Source organism: Haliaeetus albicilla, chromosome 15 (assembly GCF_947461875.1).
Source record: "Haliaeetus albicilla chromosome 15, bHalAlb1.1, whole genome shotgun sequence".
Classification (NCBI taxonomy): domain Eukaryota; kingdom Metazoa; phylum Chordata; class Aves; order Accipitriformes; family Accipitridae; genus Haliaeetus; species Haliaeetus albicilla.
Window position 1 is genome coordinate 7,730,513 of NC_091497.1, and position 19,071 is coordinate 7,749,583.

Consider the following 19,071-nt stretch of genomic DNA (forward strand, 5'->3'; position numbering starts at 1 on the left):
TCCAGAAGATTTTCTCTGATAATCTTTTTAATAGTATTGAAAGCAGCACCCATATAGCTGTGTACTTCTACTCTTGCAGATAACACTGAAGACCCTTACATGCGTTTTGCAGCTGTGTACCAGCACCGTAGTGCTTCCAGGCTTTCAGCAGATCCCCCAACACTCGGCACGCACAAACATAGAGAGAGTCTGATTCATATTCTCCATCCTTTATAATGACACTTTCTGGACAGAGAAGTGGATGTCTACAACCATTTCAGCTTCTCACAGAGACATGTAAATGAAGCCTGTTGTACAAGTTCTTATTTCTCATTAGATAGATCCAGAAAGAAACAACAGAGAAAGGGATAGATCGGGACACATAATTTTATTATGCTGGAATTACATACAAGAGGAACTGTGATACCACAATCTTCTTCAAATTGTCTTCTGGAGCATGTGAAATGGCAATGAGCAGTGACTGATGTTACACTTGCATTATTTACAACTCTTTAAAAGGCAGATTTAAATTGTTCTTTTAGTTACTATGGTAATCTAGGAGACCTTTGCAGCCTCCAGCTTTTCTGAGTAAGGAGTGAACTGTTGCTTCAAAGCACTTTCAATATTGCTAGAGAGGATTATTTATGATGCTTTTTTTTTTTTTTAATCTTTCCCTTTTATATTCGTTTGGCTGGTAACGCATTAGATTGCTGTCATCTGGAGTGGTGACTTCAATATAATAATTCTGGCACCAGATCTGTAGACAGCATGGGTTAAAGATGCTCAGACTTTTATCCTCATGTGTAATGATGTAAACCTAGATTTGCCCCATATCAGATCATAAAGGTACTGATTAATAAAATATGAGGTAAAAATTTGGAATTTATTTTATTATAATGTTACATAGACTTTTTTTTTTCTTTTTTTTTTTTTATGTCTTCATTGGAGGATTTACATTGGAGGTAAGATTTCAGTTACCCTTACAGATGCTCTTTTTCTGTGGAGACTTATAAGAAATGTTTACAAGTACTACCTCTGAACTTCACTGAATAGTCCTAAACATTGGTAAGCTGCTTTAAAATATTACTCTATTACTCAATTTTTATGCAACCTGTATGCAAATAAATAGATTTTTAAGAAGAATTACATAGCTATGAAAGGCGATGGACTGGGAGAGCCCTGCGATCTTAACTCGCAGAGAAGGTGCAATGCTGAGTAGTGCAGTACTGCAGGTTTGCGTATGTTGTCTCACCCTTCTGCCCAAACCTCGAATGAAAGCGGCAGCGGGCTTAAGAAGGCATTTCTGTCTTTATGCTTCTCAACCTGCTTACTGTCCAGATATCGATGTTATTTGTCAGGTCTGGTGGAAGCGTGGTGGAGAGTTTTGTGATACACCCACCAGTTTTCAGGGAAATCAGCCAGACCACCTCAACTGTTTTAGGGAATGGTCATCCTGATGATAACAGCCTTCAGTCATTACTGACCTGGATTTCATTTGAATCACAGATCAAAGGATTAGCTTTAAACTTGATTTATAGTTGATTTTTTTTATTTGAATGTCAGTGGATATAATTTGTATTCCTTTCATCCCGGGCACAACTCCCAGTGTTGTTTAGAAATTCTATTTTCAATTAAAAAATATATATTTTTAAATTTTTTTCTGCTGCATTTTTCCCAAGTTTGTAAAGGTAGAGGCACTTAAGCTTTCAAAAGATTTAGGTAGGCTTTGCATTCAAATCCCTTTCTTTGTCCAACCTCCCGTATACACTGCATGGAAAATTTAACAAAAATACAACATAACTTACAAGTTTGTGTAAACAATCACGTTGCAGTGGTAGCCAATATCTCAGGACTTCTGATAGCTTAACTTGTTTCTCTGGCATTTAAAACCATTATCTATGCAGCATCACAACATAAGTAAAATTCACATTGATAAAACTCATGCTTCTTTCCAGAGGAAGCCATTGAAATAATACATTTGGATTTTTCCACCTCATTATAGCCCATTCTTCAATTTCAAGCTACTTCTACATGCTCTTTCAAGAGAAGGCATATGGAATTACACTGGGTTTAAGTTACATGAATTGTACACATCTTGTTGATCCGAAGGAAATGTTGAACAAGTGACCAAATATAACTAGAAAATTAATTAGGCTGTGTCTACGTTGACTTTTTGGCTTGGACCCTTAAAGCAGTTTTGAATCAAATTCCCCAGTTGTTCACACTTACTGCACGTTGTTGCGTAAAAGGAATGGGGTTTGTATACACAAACTAGATTTCTTTCAGAGAAACAAAATCTCAAGCCCCCACACCAGATGCTCCACAAATGTGCTCCATCCTCATGCAGGAATCCAAACCACAATGCCCAAACCAAACGTCAGATGGTTTCTAGCTGCATGTGCACCAGAGGCATTTGGTCCAGCGCACCACATTAGACCTACTCTGAGTCAAAACTTCAGACCACGTTTATTGAAGACGTAGAAGGCTCAGCATCTAACAGCAGATCTATTGATCCACTCCTAATGCATCAAATCTGATGCTGGCTGACATACACATAGCCTCCGTTTTCTCTGCACGTGTAGGCCTGGTGCAGCTAGAAGGAGGGAACGTGTCTGCGTGCTTTTTGCAAACCATTGTGCAAACCTGTGCGCTGAGACAGCCATTGCTGTGGTTGACTGAATCACAGCGACTAAACCTTGCTGTGAGACGTGCCGATCGCCGCGCTAACGCCGCTACACGGCTACTGCGTGGCTCAGCGCGCGGGCCAGCTCGTGCCTGCCTACCAAAGACCGCGTGCCCATCCTCCGGGCACTGCTCCACGTATGTGGTGATGCATTTCTTCCCCCTCTCTGGGCTGATCTATGAACTCGGGAAGTCTCGCTAGGCCTTACCGTAAGTGTAATGAGTTGGGCGGTTCAGTGTCCCTTGATCATACCAGGAACTCTCGCATGGCTTAGACGGGGAGCCGCGCTGACCGTCCCAAGGACTCCTGTTGCCTGGCGGAGGCTGGGGATGGGAGTAGGGATAATTAGTCATTTCCTGACAACCTTGGGACATATCTCAGTCCCCTCACGACAGCCTTGGAACATCCCATATCTGAATCTTAAGTCATTCTCTGACAGCCTTGGAGCCTTCCTTATCTGAATCATAACTCATGCAAAACATTACCAGTGCTACTGGAATCCCAGTAATTTGTTGATGACTGAAGCCAATCGTCTTCCAAACGTATAAGCAGCGGCACTAAGCGAGACCCTTTGAGCTCTCCCAGACCGCAGCAGGCTGCGACCAGCATCTCCCTCTGAGTGGGACACCTCTCAGAGCTCGCAAACTTTCCTGTTTGCGAAGATTGGAGGTCTGTCACCAAAAGCCAACAACACTTGGGCTGATACTCTCCACTTCTTCACGTTCAACCCTTTGCCTGCTGAGAAAGATGCCAAAGCATTTGACACGAATATTCTCACTGAACTCAAGGGGAATTTTTTAACACATATACCTCTTTTACTTGCTTATATCTTTGTGCCTGTGTGTACTAACCTGAATATTCTATAGCAAGTATATTACAAATATTGCTTTTCAAATCTATACATAAGTTACTGTTGTGAACTTTATTCAACTGTGAATGAATCTCAGGCTGCTATTATAATCCCTTTAGACATAAACTGTTGACCAAGTCTGGGGCTAGGAGTTGATCCAGCCGCACCTAGACTCTGACAGGAGGTTAGAAAGCAAGGGGGTCTTCTCTGAACCTCGTGACTCAACAGGGGGGCCTCCCCTACCTTTTTACATTCCCAATCTCCATACAAATCACGATAAATCAATTCTAACCCAATTTTTCTTTGCATGTTTCTCTCTTAACCTTTTGCATCAGTGGTTTCTGCATACATAATTTTAGTTTGATTCTAACTTAATTTTCCTGTGTACATTTCATCCATGTATTAAGTAATAAAGTGACCCTTGCCATTTAATTCTGTGAAGTTGCGCTTTTATAAATTCCTATTAAATCATTTTTGCTAATACCATTGGAGGTGATTCTTTAAGCAGTCCAAACCACTCCATTTTGCAACAACATGTGCTGGACGTGATTCTGCAGGCAGCTTCCTTAAGAGCAGGAAGATCACCCAAAGACACTGCTCCCAGGCTTGGGGCCTGTTCCGGTGCCCCTCGGAGGAATGTTCTAATGATGGCATGCAAAATTATACAACGCTATCAGATTTCAGCCAAATCGGACCATAGGTCACGTACAACACAGAGATGTCTGGTAAACAGATGCTCCTCATAGCTCTGGTTATCTAAATCTATGTGGTTGATCGCCTTTTTCACGTTAATGAATAGAAATCATGGGAAGCCTTCAGATAAGAGATTAAAATAATCATGACTGCAGTGGGTCCAAGAAGTCCAAAGATGCTTTGCAAACACACTTAAAAATGCAACAGCTCTGAAACTACAATGAATACCTGACACAAACAGTCATCTCTGTCAATACGCATAATGTTCCCCTTATTGTTGTTGATGAGATATTCAGAATAAAATTCTGAGGCTTATTTTTAAGCCTATTTGTGGATTACTTCCAGCAAGTCGGTTTTACAAAACAATCCTAACAAAAAGCACACGGTGTAGCTCTTTATAGCAATATATTTCCTATTCCTCTTTTTTATACATACTTTATAGTCCACTCATCTTATCACATAAAAGGAAAACCACTTTCATTTCTGAGAACTGGCTTTCACATGAAATAGCATAAGTCAATACTTTTCCGCTAGGTAGGAAAATGAATCCTTCCTTGTTAAAAATCTGTTTTCATTTCACTCTTCTCTCTTTATCAACCAAAGTAAAGATGAGCAAACTTCAAACATATGTTCAGTATTTCAGCTCAAAATCCACCAGTGTATTTGAAAAAGCCAAACTTCAAACAGGTCGGAAGACAGTTTCCCTCTCGTGACACAACCTTGAAGGACACTTACCAGAACACCCACTCATTTGGCCAGAAAACCTCTTACTAACCAGAAATGACAGTTCAAGCATACATTTTAGTGCTAAATTCTAATGCCCAACATTAAATGCTCGGCCATGCCTACAGCCACCATGCAAAGGAGCTTCACTTTCTCTTTTTCTCTTCCAGTTAGTTCAGCTGCTTGCCTGTACTCATCTCTCCCTTTCTTATCAGACACAGAGACATCGTAAGACTAATATCTGTACCAGCTTGTTCAAAAAATAGCATTGTTCCTGCAGGGTACAGAGGACTGGATGGCCAAGCAGCAAAATTTGCTACTGTGAGATTTATTCCTATAAAGTAAATGAGGGAGAAGTCAAGAAATTATTAATCTCCCTGAAAACATAAATTCTGAATGCAACCTTGAAAAGCTTTTTAGCATTTCACAGAATTTCACTTTCATAGAATTGATCCTACTGCTTAAAACATCAAGCAAATAAAAGAAAAGGAAGGAAAAGCATAAGTTAGTAACTCCTGACTGTCCTAGACCAAGACAAGTCATCTTCATTGTTCTAGAGATACGTACTGAAGCTGTTGTCACTAGCCAGAAATTCGAAGTCATCATATGGCTCAAGGCATTTTAAGGAGATGTACAGAAGCAGAAATGTCACAGAGGCATTTTAAGGAGATGTACAGAAGCAGAAGGTAGTTTTCTCTAGTGCAACTCAATAGTGAAAAAAGAGTTAGTTGTGGGTAAAAAAGGGCCTCTTGCCCTCAGCAATTCTTCAAACACACTTGCTGCACAAATGTAAGCACTCGCTGCTTTTGAGAATGAGTCTTAAATCAGCCAAGATAGTCCTGTTGGGAGTCAACCAAAAATTAATACCACCTAGTCCTAATGTGACCTCAGCTGGACTCCCGTGGGCAGCTTTGCCCACCCATCATTAAGAGAGAGGAGTTGAAATTCCAACAGTTGCAAATGATATTCAGGTAATCCAGGGAACAGAGAGCTTGTTTTACAAGAGAAAACTAAAAGGCTTTGGATTGCTTAGTCTAGCAAAAGGGTGACTATGGGGGACTATGATTCATGTCACGTGCTTGGACTTGTTCCAAGCAGTGTGAATTCTGACCAGCAGGCCAGTACACACATCCTAGCTGACTAACAGGCAAACTGAACAGATCAAAGTCATGCTGGAGCCTCTCCAACAGTGGCTTGCTGATGTGCTTGCCTACCCAGCAAAACTTTTAGTTCCTTAAAAATCATGAAAACTTAATATCTGAACTTTCAATCCCTCTGACAAATTCAGCTGAACTTGAGCCACGGCTTCAAAAGATACCAAGTCTAGAGCAGACTGAAACGGACCAACTGACAGGCAGAGAGACAGAATCAATAGTTTCTTAGGAAAGCAGCTGTGGACACCTTATTAAAAATGTATAGTGACAGTAAACATATCTTAAACAAGGAAACAATGGTGAGACAGAGAGGTAAGGGAAGAGGAAGAGAGATTTGCATGTGTTGAATAAGCCAAGAGAGAAAACAGCTCTTTTGTGACTTTGATCAGCAGGAGCAGTGTATTACATTTTGAGCTTCTCCGTTAAACAAATACAGACTGCAAGTAGGAACAACTACATAAAAGATACAGTAAACAGCATACTATATTATTGTTTCAGACTACAACAATCATAGTTTAAGGAATTGCTCTGAGGGAAAAAAACTCAGCAATGTGGTTAGTGAATCTTTTTGCAACACAGTCTGCCTACTATAGGTGCTATACTTTACCATTTAAACACTTACTTTAAGAGGACTGGTTCATCAAGGTATCCGTATAAAGAAAGAGATGGGTGTCTCTTGAAGACCTCTATCCCACTACTTTAATAAAGAATCTCAGCCCTTACTTTGGGAATGGTGATTCAACAGGCATCTAAAATTGAGGTACAAGTCAAATATCCAAGATGCGTGGATTGAACACGATCCTTACAGTAAAGTATGTTCTCAAATCCTATTTTTTTTAATCAATACCTTACTGATTGCAAGAAAACACTTACTTATATTATTTTTTACAAGTGCACTGTGAACAACACTGTTTCCCGGTACCCGGCATTGTAAAGTGTAGATCCCTCCCACATACATTCAGCATTTCAACATCCCACTGAAACATTTCAATCTAGTTAAGGAGTTGGCTTGGAAGGCTGATGGAACGATCAAATAGATTTAACTTTCAGCTGCTGTCATTCATGAGTTTCAATAAGAAAATGTTGTTTTTTCCTCCCTTGCATGTTATGAGGGAATTAAATTCTTTTTCAGTCACATTTATTTACAGGAAGCAAGACAAAAGACTCCACAGACCACCAGATCGGAAGGACTTGTAGTCAAGAATTAAATTCTATTTGAAATACTCAGAAATTGTTGTCTTGTATTTATGGCTTGTAATCAGCAAGACCCATTGGTGAAACCTTCTGGTAGCAGCCAGAACTTAATTAGCACTAGGTATCGATGGCAACACGTTGTCAGTAACGTACAGACAGATTTTCTCAGGGGGATGAAGGCAATGAGAAATGGTAAAAGAAGATTTTGTGAGGGGTGGAGGGGTTCCTCTACCGTGTTCAACAGGAGGACTGCCAGGAGGGGTGGCTTCTATTTCATCTGCGTGGACCGGCATGGCTTCTGAGACATACACCCACAGCAGAGAAGAACTGAAAAAAAAAAAAAGAGCACAGGGGATAAGAGCACAGGGGATCCCATGTCATTCGTGGTCAACTGCAACAAGGAGTGCTGCAGTCAGCAGGGTAATATATGCAGCACTCCGGGTCGCTAGGAGACACCTTCCTCCAAATCGTGGAAGATGGCAGCTTCTCTCCCTTCCCACTGCCAGAGGCAGTGCACGCAAAAAAGACTGAAATCCAGATGTTGGGAGCTCTCTAGTGGCCCTTGTCTTCTGGATTTCTACCAGAAAACATGAGAGAGTAACAGTAAACATACTGTGTTCATCTGACAAACATGTCCCTGTGAAGAAACCATATGGAGACTCAGAATTGCAGCTTGACAGAGTTTTTACAGAGGGGACTTCTTTTCAACAAAATCCTAACTCCTAAAACAAAAATCAGAGAAAGAAAAGAAAAGAAAAGAAAAGAAAAGAAAAGAAAAGAAAAGAAAAGAAAAGAAAAGAAAAGAAAAGAAAAGAAAAGAAAAGAAAAGAAAGCCTCTTCTCTTCTCTTCTCTTCTCTTCATCCAGCCCACTAGCGTAGAGATGAGCCTGGCTATTTATTCCGGGCTGTTTTGCAGTCCAGTTCTCCACAGGAAGCCTGTCTAACCTAACAACTGCCTCAGACTGACTCCAGGCCAGTAACTGCATCTGAGTGGGATGCATTTTACAGCGCACTGCTGTAAAACCCCACTGAACTGGACCACCTTTCAAGATCAGGTCTACCTAGCACCGTAATTATGGAACAGTTTTTCAAGTGAACATGACATATTTCAAGGAATATAATGTATTTAATACTTACGGTATCCTAGCACTTGTGTGAGACATTGGAGAGTGCGCAGCAAAGCACAGTCTTGGCAGATGGACTGGATGATCCAATATAATGAAAACCTTTTATTTCTAACATCTGTAACAGTGTCTCCATTTCAGGCATGTGTGACAATGATCTTTACTTGCTGTATTTTGGATTAGTCGTCCAAGTGATATCCTTTCCAAGTATTAGCAGACAGAATAATAATAGCTCATCGTTGTAGATGGCAGTAGGCATAAACAATAGGAGACATTAATTATCACCCTTTTGGTTTACAGCAGCAGAAACCACCATTAAAAGAAAAAGAAAAAACCCTAAGTGCAAGATAACTCTTCACTATCAAAGCTTCATTTCCTACCAAAAGGTGACCTAAATAAAGTTGAGAATATGCCAAATCTGGTTTTGTTTGGTTTTTTTTAATGAAGTACAGAGGCAATCTGGAAAAATATTTTTGATCTGCCTATTGGTTACATTTGAAATTCTGACGTGTAATATGTGGACAACAAAAGGGGTGAGATGTACCAGTAGAAAGTGAGCACAGGAAGAAGGAAAGGATTTACTCAGATGAAGTGTTTGCCTATCTATTAGTAGTGACAAGTCCAGAGTAAACTGGGACAAAAGGAGAGATGGCACAAAGCATAAAATACCACTTCCACCTCTGTTAAAACACCAAAAAAAGTAGCCACATTGTCTTTTGCTTGGTATGATAGTAGACTAGTATCAACTCTTCTTTGCCTTAATTGCATTTTCTTATTTTCATTATTACATTAATAAATCTGCTTTTTATGCTACAAATATTTTGGATGTTATTGCAGGGAAGGCTTTCATATGTATAGTGATTTTTGCTATCAAATCACTTCATAGCAGTTGAAGCAGTGTTACAATCATTAAAAGCATAAGGTTCTCTATCCGTATCACGCTTCCCAACTTTATTACTATTTCTGTGATTAGACAATTCTCGTCAAGGTTTTAGAAAAGGTAGTAAGAAAATCATGTTAGCTCTGAAGTCTCCCTCAGAAAGTTATGGATTAGGGAATCTTCTCTCAAAAGGAGATGTGATTAAAGCTGAGGTTATAAGAATATACTAGAAACACTTAAAAACGATTGGGATAGAATTGAACTTAAATCATGTAATGCGACTTTACTCTGGAGATCCTTCAATGCCAAATCTGCATCTTGAAATAATCCTGCAATAATTCTGTTTTAGCAGTTTCATCTATTTTAGATTTTCTATTTGTAATCCTGAAGTTGACCAGAGGTGTTTGATATAAAGGCTGGATAGAAGCCGTTCAGGAAAGAGCATGCATTAAAAGCAAAATCTTTTATCCCACAGAAGATCTGACACTGATCCAATTGACCCGTCACAGTATAAACAAATTGCTGCTACACCACATCAGCTTTTCCAAAACCGACCTGTGTGATTTATTGGATTGTGTGTTTGTGATCTCATCCTCTAGGTTTTCAAGGCTAATGATTCTTCATATGCCTATTGTTGGAAGTTTCTAATAGCCTCTGCTATGTATCTGACGTTTGATATATACCAAACCAATTCAATTTGATTTTTAATGCAGCACTGCAGCTCTGCTTTTCAACAATATCTAATACCAACATTTAGATGAAAGCTCTTGAAATCTGCCTTCTGAACGGATTCCAAGAAGGAGAATTCTGGGGCGCAGAGAGGCATACACAGCAAACCCCGCTGCAGCGGCGGCTGCACCTGAGGTGTTGGCTCAGGTCTCATCAGTCTGTTTGTTGATAACGGATACTTCTGCACAAAGCTTGTTCTAACAAAACCGTAATTTGTCATTCCTAAAAAAGGCTGTAAGTCAAAGAGTGCTTAACAGTTTAAGATAGCACTGCCACTGAAAGAAGAGGTCCCCAATCTCCTCCACTGTCTGCAGCTCAGTCAGATGGGAGATCGGGTGAGGCCCTATGTTAGCTTTCAGCCTGGTCTGTTCTCCAGCCTAGTTCATGGCATAACCACGCAAACATATATGACTCTGTAAAGCAGGGAGTGAGCAGCTGGGGACTAGTGAAAGCTTATTCTGGTTTAAAGAGTTCCTCAAATTACAGACTTGGCTATGAGCCACACACTGTGATGGCTACTCAGGCTGGTCAAGTCCTGAAAAGACCCCAAGGAACACCTACCCTAGCGAGGTAAACAAATAGCACAACATCAGACTAAGCTCAACGTCACTAGATAACGCATATGTGAAGGGAAACTAGCAATTATTTGGAATTCTCATTCAGGAAGGACACCTGCTTACTGCTAGGGACAGCTCAGGTGAAAGCCTTTCTTCAGTACGCAACTGTATTTGGAAACAAAACCCAGCATTAGATTTCCTGAGAATGGCAACTGAGAAAAACACCAAAAAATTCTACGTACCCATTATATTAAAACAGGCTGCAGAAGTGATTGCACCATCTGCCAACAGAACATGGTATAAAACAGAGGTTGTGAGTATTGAGAGGGAGGCAACAGGAATGATTAGGAGTACAGAAAAACCATGCACTAATAGATTGAAATGATTGGGATTGTTCATTTCAGGAAGCAGACATTTAAAAGAGAACATGATAACAGTATTTAAAGTAAGGAATGGTACAGGCAAGGTAGATAAAACGCTTTGTTGAGACAGCTTTGTTCCCTGGCTCAACACAAGACTATGAAGCCATTCAGTGAAACTGTAAGGTAGCAAATTAAAAACTGATTTAAAAAAACACACTTTTTAGCACAATATGTAATTAGACAAGGTGGTGCTGATGCAGGCAGTGGGGTGTGGGGGGTAATTTGAGGTTTCTTACCCCTCAGTGAAAGAATTAGCTACTTAGCATGCAGGGTAAGGTAAAAAAGCATGAAATTAAGCAGTAACTACAGAGCAACATTGATTGCCACCAACTGCCAACCTACACTATCTTGCTCTCCGTCCCAACTTGTAATCATCCACCTCTTGTCCTGCTGAGGGGTTTCTAATTTGATGAACAGCAAGTGTCCCATCTTCTGAATAGTCTGAGAGGTGTCTGTTCAAAGGAAGTCGAATACATTCACTTTATGGGATTAAATGCATGCAAGCACAGAAATCATGTAGAAGGGGATTTCCTAAAAAAGAATGGTCTACAAAGGGACTTTCACTGCCTACGGAAGAGATACACCACCACAGAACATCTGTTCTGTTTCAGAAGAGATAAACTGTCATGTCTAAAGATTTAGGCCAATCTGATGCACCTGACCCCCGGTACGGAGCTGAGGCGACAACTCCTGTTCTCCCACCGTTGGGCAAGCAGCGAAGACCAACACATGAAGTCATCAAAATAAATCACTTTGGAAACAAGATCTAAGGCTGTTATTTGTCAGAATTAAGTAAAAAATCTGCACATAAAACACTTCACGGGGGCGGGGGGGGGGAAAGCAACGTTTCAAAGCAGACTGTTGACAAGTGCCATTATCCTGTCACCTGCTAAAGACAAATGACTCGCGGAACAGAACTACGCTGGATGCAGCTATATTTCACCGGTGGGGTTTTGGGGGGTTTTTTTGGCTCCTGTAGTCTCTCGCTATCAAAACGTGTCTCCATGAGACACACCGGCCTTTCCCTACGGAGGGTTTTACCGCACACAAGAGCGCGCCGGTCCCCAGCCCCTGTCATGGCGGGGCTGGTGGCCCTCCCCGCCACCCAGCCGCCCACCCCGCAGGCCGCAGAGCCGAGCGCTGGGGGGAAGCCCCCTCCTTTAAAGAGGCGAGACCCAGCCGGCCGCGGATCCCAGCCGGGGCCGCTGAGAAGGAGGGAGGGAGGGAAAGGGCGGTCCGTTCTCTGAGGGACGCCGCGCTCCCTCCCGGCGCCGGGCGGCGGCACCATGGCGGCACGTCCTCCTCGCTCCTCCCCGCCGCCGCTCCCTTTCCCCTTCAGCGCTGCCGCTCCGCGTCTGGCGGCTGCCGGTGCCGCTGCCCTCCGGCCGCGGGCGGCGGGGCTCCTTCCCCTCCCCGCGGGGGCCGGCCGGCGCTGTGAGGCGGCCTCGGGGGGCCGCCATCAGGCGCGGGCGGTTGGCGGCGGCGGCCAGGCCCGTGCGCGACATGGCTCCTCACCTCGGGGCCAGGCCGTGAGGGGATGAAGGTGGTGGGAGCCTTGCCGAGGAGCGTGACCTCCCCTCCGTGACACCGTGGGCGGTGAGGGTCGGGCTGGGTGCTAGAAGGGCGCTTTGGGAGGCGGCAGGACAGTGTGCGGTTTGTTTTCAGGTGTGTGGTTTTCAGGTGTGTTGGGCCCCGCAACCCTAAAGAAAATGGTAACGCTGCGTGGGCAGTACAGGTGGAGAAGAGAAAGGCACGTGGCGCAGTCGGGGTACGACATAAAACCAAGGGATGGTTTTATTTCAGTTTCTTGGAGCTAACAGCCCCTTTGAAAGAAAGACAAACTGAGCGGTTGCTATAATTTTAGCCACAAATTTACTTTTCTTTTTTCCTAAGAGGAAGCAGAGACCCGGAGAAGCACTAACAACTATATTGGTTTCTCCCACTTTAAGGTCCTTCTCCACCCTGTCAGCTCTGCCCACTTGTTTTCTAAAACTATTTTCCTCTTTGGTGAGCTGGCTTTACCGGGCCAGCCGTTCTGCTCCCTCTCAGTCCCCTCCGCTCATCCGTCCTGCAGCCATGGAGGTCACTCTTGCCCCTGCCTCGTCCAAAAACAAAACTACGGTAGCAGCTCCCTTGCTTCATTTTGGAATTGCCTGCTGCGCTCTCTTTACACAGCATAGCCTTACGTACACTGTTATTTCCTCTTCCTTAGCCCAGTTTTTCATCTTTAATAATGTTTGGGGTTTATTCTGTTACGTTATTCTATGTTTGGCGATTGGTCTTAGAAAGGAGCAGCGTTACTCACTCTAGTTATGGTCAGATTTTTACCTTCCTGTGATATAATTTTGAATATGTATTTTCTGACTTCTCGTTTCCATCCTGTTTGTGAGGGATACAGCAGCTCTGTGGTAATTTTTATATATATGGTGTGCAAGGTGGACCCACACTCTTCTAAGTGTCTAAGCATCTTTGTTTTTAATAAGGCTTCAGTAGGGCTGAAAACACTTGAGGATCTGGCCTTGGTTATTAGCATAGTCACAGCCAGATTATATTACTTTAGTTTGGTCGCTGTTTGTTGACACTGTGAGAACCAATCAGAAGACAAAACAATCACTTAGCAAAGTCCTTGCAATTTGATACAGAGCACAGCAACTGCCCATGGAAGGTTAGGACCTATTTGTCGAAGAGCTCACCAAATCATTGTTGACTAGCAAGGTCAAAAACTCTAGGAAATGGACCAGAAAACAATCTAAATTGACAAGGACATTTTTCTACGGAGATCTGCGGAGCTGTTTGCGCAGAACAAGCACCTGCCTGGAAGGCTGCAGAAGACTGTGGAAGAATATGTTCTGGGGGTTTTATGATGGCAAAGGTTTGCCAAACTGGGTACCTCTGTAGTCCTTATAGTGTTTGGGGAACAGCAAATCCTTCTAAATTATCCTTTCCCTTGACTGTTACAATTTTCTTTAATCTCTGAATGATGTTTTGATAAAACAATCTTGTGTTCACAGACTACCAAGGGAAAGAGTTATACCCAGACTGCCAGTATGTTTGGTGCACAAGGTGACAGAAGAATCGCAGAATTGGCCCCCTGAAGTTGTCAGACCTCACACTTGAGGGGACATATCCAGACAGGAGACGAGACAGCTCGATTGGTACCAATGGTGCCTGCGCCAAGAACTGTTAAGTTGTCTCGAGTTCGTGGAAATGTTGGCAGTGGCACTGAACAGTGCCTCTGTATTTACTGAGTGAAGAGATAAGAGGGAGAGCAAGACAGTAGTAAATCCAAATGACCTATTTGTAAATGTAGAGGTCATCGAATCCATTTTGTAACAGCTTTTGTTAAATAATATTAGCTATATTAAAGTGCTTGAAATTGATGTTACTCTGGGCATGGTTTTCTCTGAGGAAAGTTGAAGACCATTTTGGCTCCTAACCTCAGTGTATGTCCTGTCACTGTTTTGAAGGAGAGCTACAATAAGGCAGTGAAGTCAAGCAGAAAATACTGGGCATAAGTGAGAAAGATAAAAAGAAATCCAGTGTTTCTCCACAGAGCTAAAATAGACCAACACTGTTCGCTAGCTGAAAAACAGCTGCCTGTTATGTCAACAGAAGCACAAGGTTCAGAGTTTACCAAGAGAGCCAAACAGAGACAAATGTTAAACTGCCTAACCTTTTAATGTCAACACAACTTATATTCAATAATTAAGTATGAGACTGACCTAATGAGACAGGTGATAATCATATTTCAGGTTCAGTGGTTCTCAATAACAGCACTGGAAGAATGCAACTGAGACTGGAGACAAGAAGGTTATTTTTAGAAGCAATAATACTAGGGCAGTGATTAGAAAGAAGGATGCTTTTCTCAGGTAATGAGTATCTTAACCAACAAGTGTAATTCCCAACATTTTGAGACAAGACTGTGTGCCAGAAGTTAGGACCAAAAGCTTGTATAGGAGCATACCTCTACTAAGCAAGAAGCAAAGATTAACTGCTTTTCTGCTTGAGGAAAGAGAAAAAGGGATGTCTACTATAAGATTTTCTATAGTGTAATTAAGAACCAGCTGTCTGTTCCTTTGGACAGGAAAAAAAGAAAGAGGGAGCCCCAGAAGCATGCTAGAAAACTTAAGACAGGACGTATGAAGGAGAAGACCAGCACTGGCAGTTAATGGGGACTGAGGAAGGAGACTTTGCTAGGGCCATGGCCAGCCAGTGTCTAGAGGATGTAGAAAGTTCTTGACCCAGCCCTTTACTCCCAAGCAGGTCTGCAAGAGTAGGGAAACAAGTCCATGCCAACAGCAATCCAGTAGCTCATCATACAAGCCTTGATTTACAATTAAGCTAAAGGATGCAGCCATGGCCGGTGGCATAACCTGGTGAAGTTCCACACACATGATTTAGACTCCAACCTTGAGACCACTTTTTGTGGAAAGAAAATGCTGGCTGTGAGTTTTATTTGGAGGAAAGTGAACGCAGAAAAATACTGTCACCCTGGGCCTTAAAAAGAAATCCTATGGAATGAAAGATTGCTTCTGTGTGGCATTTTCTTCTAAACTTTAAGTGAATGTGTAGAGGTTTTGGTCTCACTAAAGACTGTAAAAAATCAACAATGCAATGATCAATATTTTTGAAGAGACATTAAAACTGTCTTGATGTGTCTGGTATCCTTGGTTTATTGAACTTAAGATGAGGTTTAAACTAATCCGTCAATATTTTGTGATCTGCTGTTAACAGCTATTAAACCCTTACATGCATTCATCAGTGGAAACATTGAAGGTGACTACTACTGCTAAAAATTGAGTATGGCAAAGGGACTACATGTAACAAATAAATTCTCTTGACCCCAATGAATGTAAAATATTGCTGGGTTTTTAATAATACCCAGTGGGATGCAGAAAAGCATTCCTGCTGGTATGCTAAACTGTTCTGTGATCAATAAAAACTGTATGAGAACACGAGACTGGATAAATAAAACTGTCCATGTAATTAATGTATTCTCTTCTCCCAGAGTTTTGCATTGCTCTTCAGTACCTCTGAACTTCTGTGCTCCCACTGCACCACTGTTTCGCATTTTTATCATCTGCTATTTTGTTCTGCCTTCTCCCTTGTCATTGTTTCGTAGTGTGTCAGGGACAGAAGAGGAGGGAAATAATGTTGTGGTTTTGTGAGATGGCTGCAACTGGGGGAAGAAAACCCAAACCCACTAATGAAAACAAATATACTAGCTCTTATCAGTGATCCATTGTGAGAGCAATAGGATGGGAAGGAGACCTTGAGCTACCAACAGCCTGGTATTCTCTTCATCTTCTTATTCTAGCTGTGCAGCTCATTGAAATCCAAAGCACTTTTGATACAAAGTCCTAGGTCTGCCAAAACCCCATACTATGCAAAATGACATCTGCCAACCAAAATACTCATGTGTCTTCCATTCTCCCATGCTTTTCCACTGACACTCCTTTACGAGTCATGTTTTCTCATCTGTGGGCTAGTGAGTGAGTGAGTGAGTGTGCCCGCACTACTCGGCACATCTACTCCTGAAAACGATGCCCTTTAATGACATTTTGCTTTTGGGCTTTTGAACAACAGAATCTGGTGAAAATTTGCAGATTATCAGAGCGGTGTTGTCTCCAAAACAGCTGATTTCCAGTGCCCATTTAACCAGGTGAAATGGCTGTGCTTTAACGGGTGAAATGGCCAAGTCCAATTAGATCATTGGTACTCATGGATGAAATAGCCCTGCCGTGTTCAGCAGTTATCTCAACACGTTTAGTAAGTCTCATTGCCTATAAATTAACCTAATTCTCAGTGTAAGTTGTACTGCGATACTGATTTGCATCGTTTTGACCAGCTGGGGAGTGATGATAGCTGATGACCGCATATAGCATGCAGTAGCTTTGTGGAAAGGAGTATGTTGAAGGAAATCCTCTACAAGTAGCGCAGATGAAGTTGGTTTTGTTTCCATGTGCACCCTTTGAAGACAACCAGGGTGTATTCTCAGCATCCACTCTACAGAGATAATGCCCTTCTCCAGACGGGGAAGACTGGCTGCTCGCTGGGGCTGGGGTGATGGAAGTGGAGGTGGTTCCCCAGGCTGGGTGGGTGGTAGGGCAGGGCCTTGCCAGGCAGGGCTGTCCCAAAACCCCATCCAGGAGCAGGGCAGCCGGGAGGGCACCGGGGGCAGCCCCAGCACCGCGCACCTCCCTGGGGACGGGCTGAGGCTGGGACGGGACCTCAGCCCTGGCCGAGCGTGGCCCAAACAGCAGGTGGCTGGGCAAAAATCCTAGCAGCAGGATGTTCAACCAAAGGTAGAGTACAGAGGCAGCGCCAGGTTTTCCAAACTTCGCTACTGAGAATTCTTAGGATTTCATAAACATCCTAGAATAAACACATTACTTAAACTCCATGCAAAGTGGCTACTTTGAAAACTCTCTTACATATCTCTAAGTAAGTGTATATCCTGCATTTAACATGAAAGTGTTTACTAACCTCTGAAAAAAAGGCCACTAACAAGCTGAAAAATTACAGTTAATTTGCTGCTGAAAGTAGTTTGTCAGTTCCTAATACGAGGTCTTCAAATGTTAAACAGCTATATTTAAAGTAATTTGAACAGATTCATGGTTGCTGGGAGTGTTCTGGAAGCCCTGGGCATGGTGAAAGATAAAATGTTGCCGTCTTAGTTTTACAGAGTGAAAGACATCTGAATTCCATCCCTATCTATGTATTTATTTTTGTAATTGTCGTATCACAGAAAGAACTTCGGGGGCAGGGAGAGCTGCTATTTTGAAAAGATTTATATCTCTGGCAAACTGGGAGCAAGGGTAGGGGAACAGGGAAGTTTCTGTCAGAGGGATTTCAGACTTAGGACTCACTGAATGGATGACAAAAAAAACACAATTCAAGACAATAGAAAATATTTAAGTATTGTACCTTAGACTGTACATTACATAGTTCCTTTATCCAATGTCCCATGAAATGAAAAAAACAAACACTGTTTGGGTTTTGCTTCTGAACCACTATGTACGCTGAGCACAAATGGTGAGCCGCCTTTCCTGCAGGAATGAGAGAGAGCTGTGGTGTATGTAACTGTGTATACAGTGTGTCCACAAGTACCAAAACAATTCCTATCTTCTTCTCCATAAGCACATTCTCTCCAGGTTTTTCTGTTCTGCTGAACGTGCAGTGTGGTAGTTGTTGTACAAATTCTAAAGAGCAAAAGGCTTTGAACTAGATAATGCCAGACCAGATATTAATTTGCTCCAGTGTGGAGCAAAAATACATTTCTCTATCACTTACTGTAGGAAGCGGGTGAAGGAAGCTTCACTCTTCCCTCTGTTTGAAGACCCAACTTTAGTTTACTGAAAGAGAGCAGAAGTTTGTCCTAGATCTCCTGCAAATTCTAGTTCGACATCTAAGTCACATCCTGCATATACCAAACTCAGAAAAGTTCACACCGCCTCAGTTAAGGCATCGGAATGAGGCGCATCCATTGAAAGCTTAGTTCCCCATGGTCCCTGTGGGGAAAGTGGAGGGAGACAGCCCTCTAGAGGTGTCTGTTTTGCCCTGTTGAGATATTAATTCCTTTCTGGAGATACCATTATAGGAAACGTTAAGAATCTGCCTCCTCATTCAAGTATTTCAGTTAAGTAGCTAAAATGAGAAAGCATGATTTTTTCCTAAAGCCCTCAAACAGAAATTCCCTCCCTGGAATTTCTGTTATCCAAGATCTTGAACTACTGCTCCAAGATGTCTTTAGTCACGACCCAGGCTCCTTATAGAGTCTATTGCAGACGGAGGACTTACACGCACCTTTCCAGCATCCCGTCGTCATCTGCAACTTTGAGACTCCTGAAGTGAACACAGTGAGGAAGCCTTCGTGCCCCAGTCGGGGTGATGTGTGAACAAAGGTGCTGTTAAGCAACCAACAAGGCTCATGATAGGGTTTTCCAGGGCAAGGGAAGGGGAACAGTGGTATTAAAACATATATTGCTCTGGAATGCTTCTGCGTATTCCGTATTCTCTATGACCAGATCCTCAAAGGCTCCCAGCGGATACTGAAGTACCTGAACTTCTACCAAAACCTAAC

The 19,071-nt window shown here is 42.4% G+C and overlaps 2 long non-coding RNA genes across 2 annotated transcripts; one reads left to right on the forward strand and one right to left on the reverse strand.

Moving 5' to 3' along the window:
• Positions 1-348: 348 nt before the first annotated feature.
• On the reverse strand, positions 349-11,764 carry LOC138689092 (uncharacterized). The gene is made up of 3 exons (XR_011327889.1): positions 11,331-11,764; positions 10,809-10,847; positions 349-7,603 (listed from the first exon to the last, which is right to left on the reverse strand). It is a non-coding gene; the product is annotated as an uncharacterized lncRNA (long non-coding RNA).
• Positions 11,765-11,848: 84 nt separating this feature from the next.
• Positions 11,849-15,982, forward strand: LOC138689093 (uncharacterized). The gene is made up of 2 exons (XR_011327890.1): positions 11,849-11,933; positions 14,000-15,982. It is a non-coding gene; the product is annotated as an uncharacterized lncRNA (long non-coding RNA).
• Positions 15,983-19,071: the final 3,089 nt, after the last annotated feature.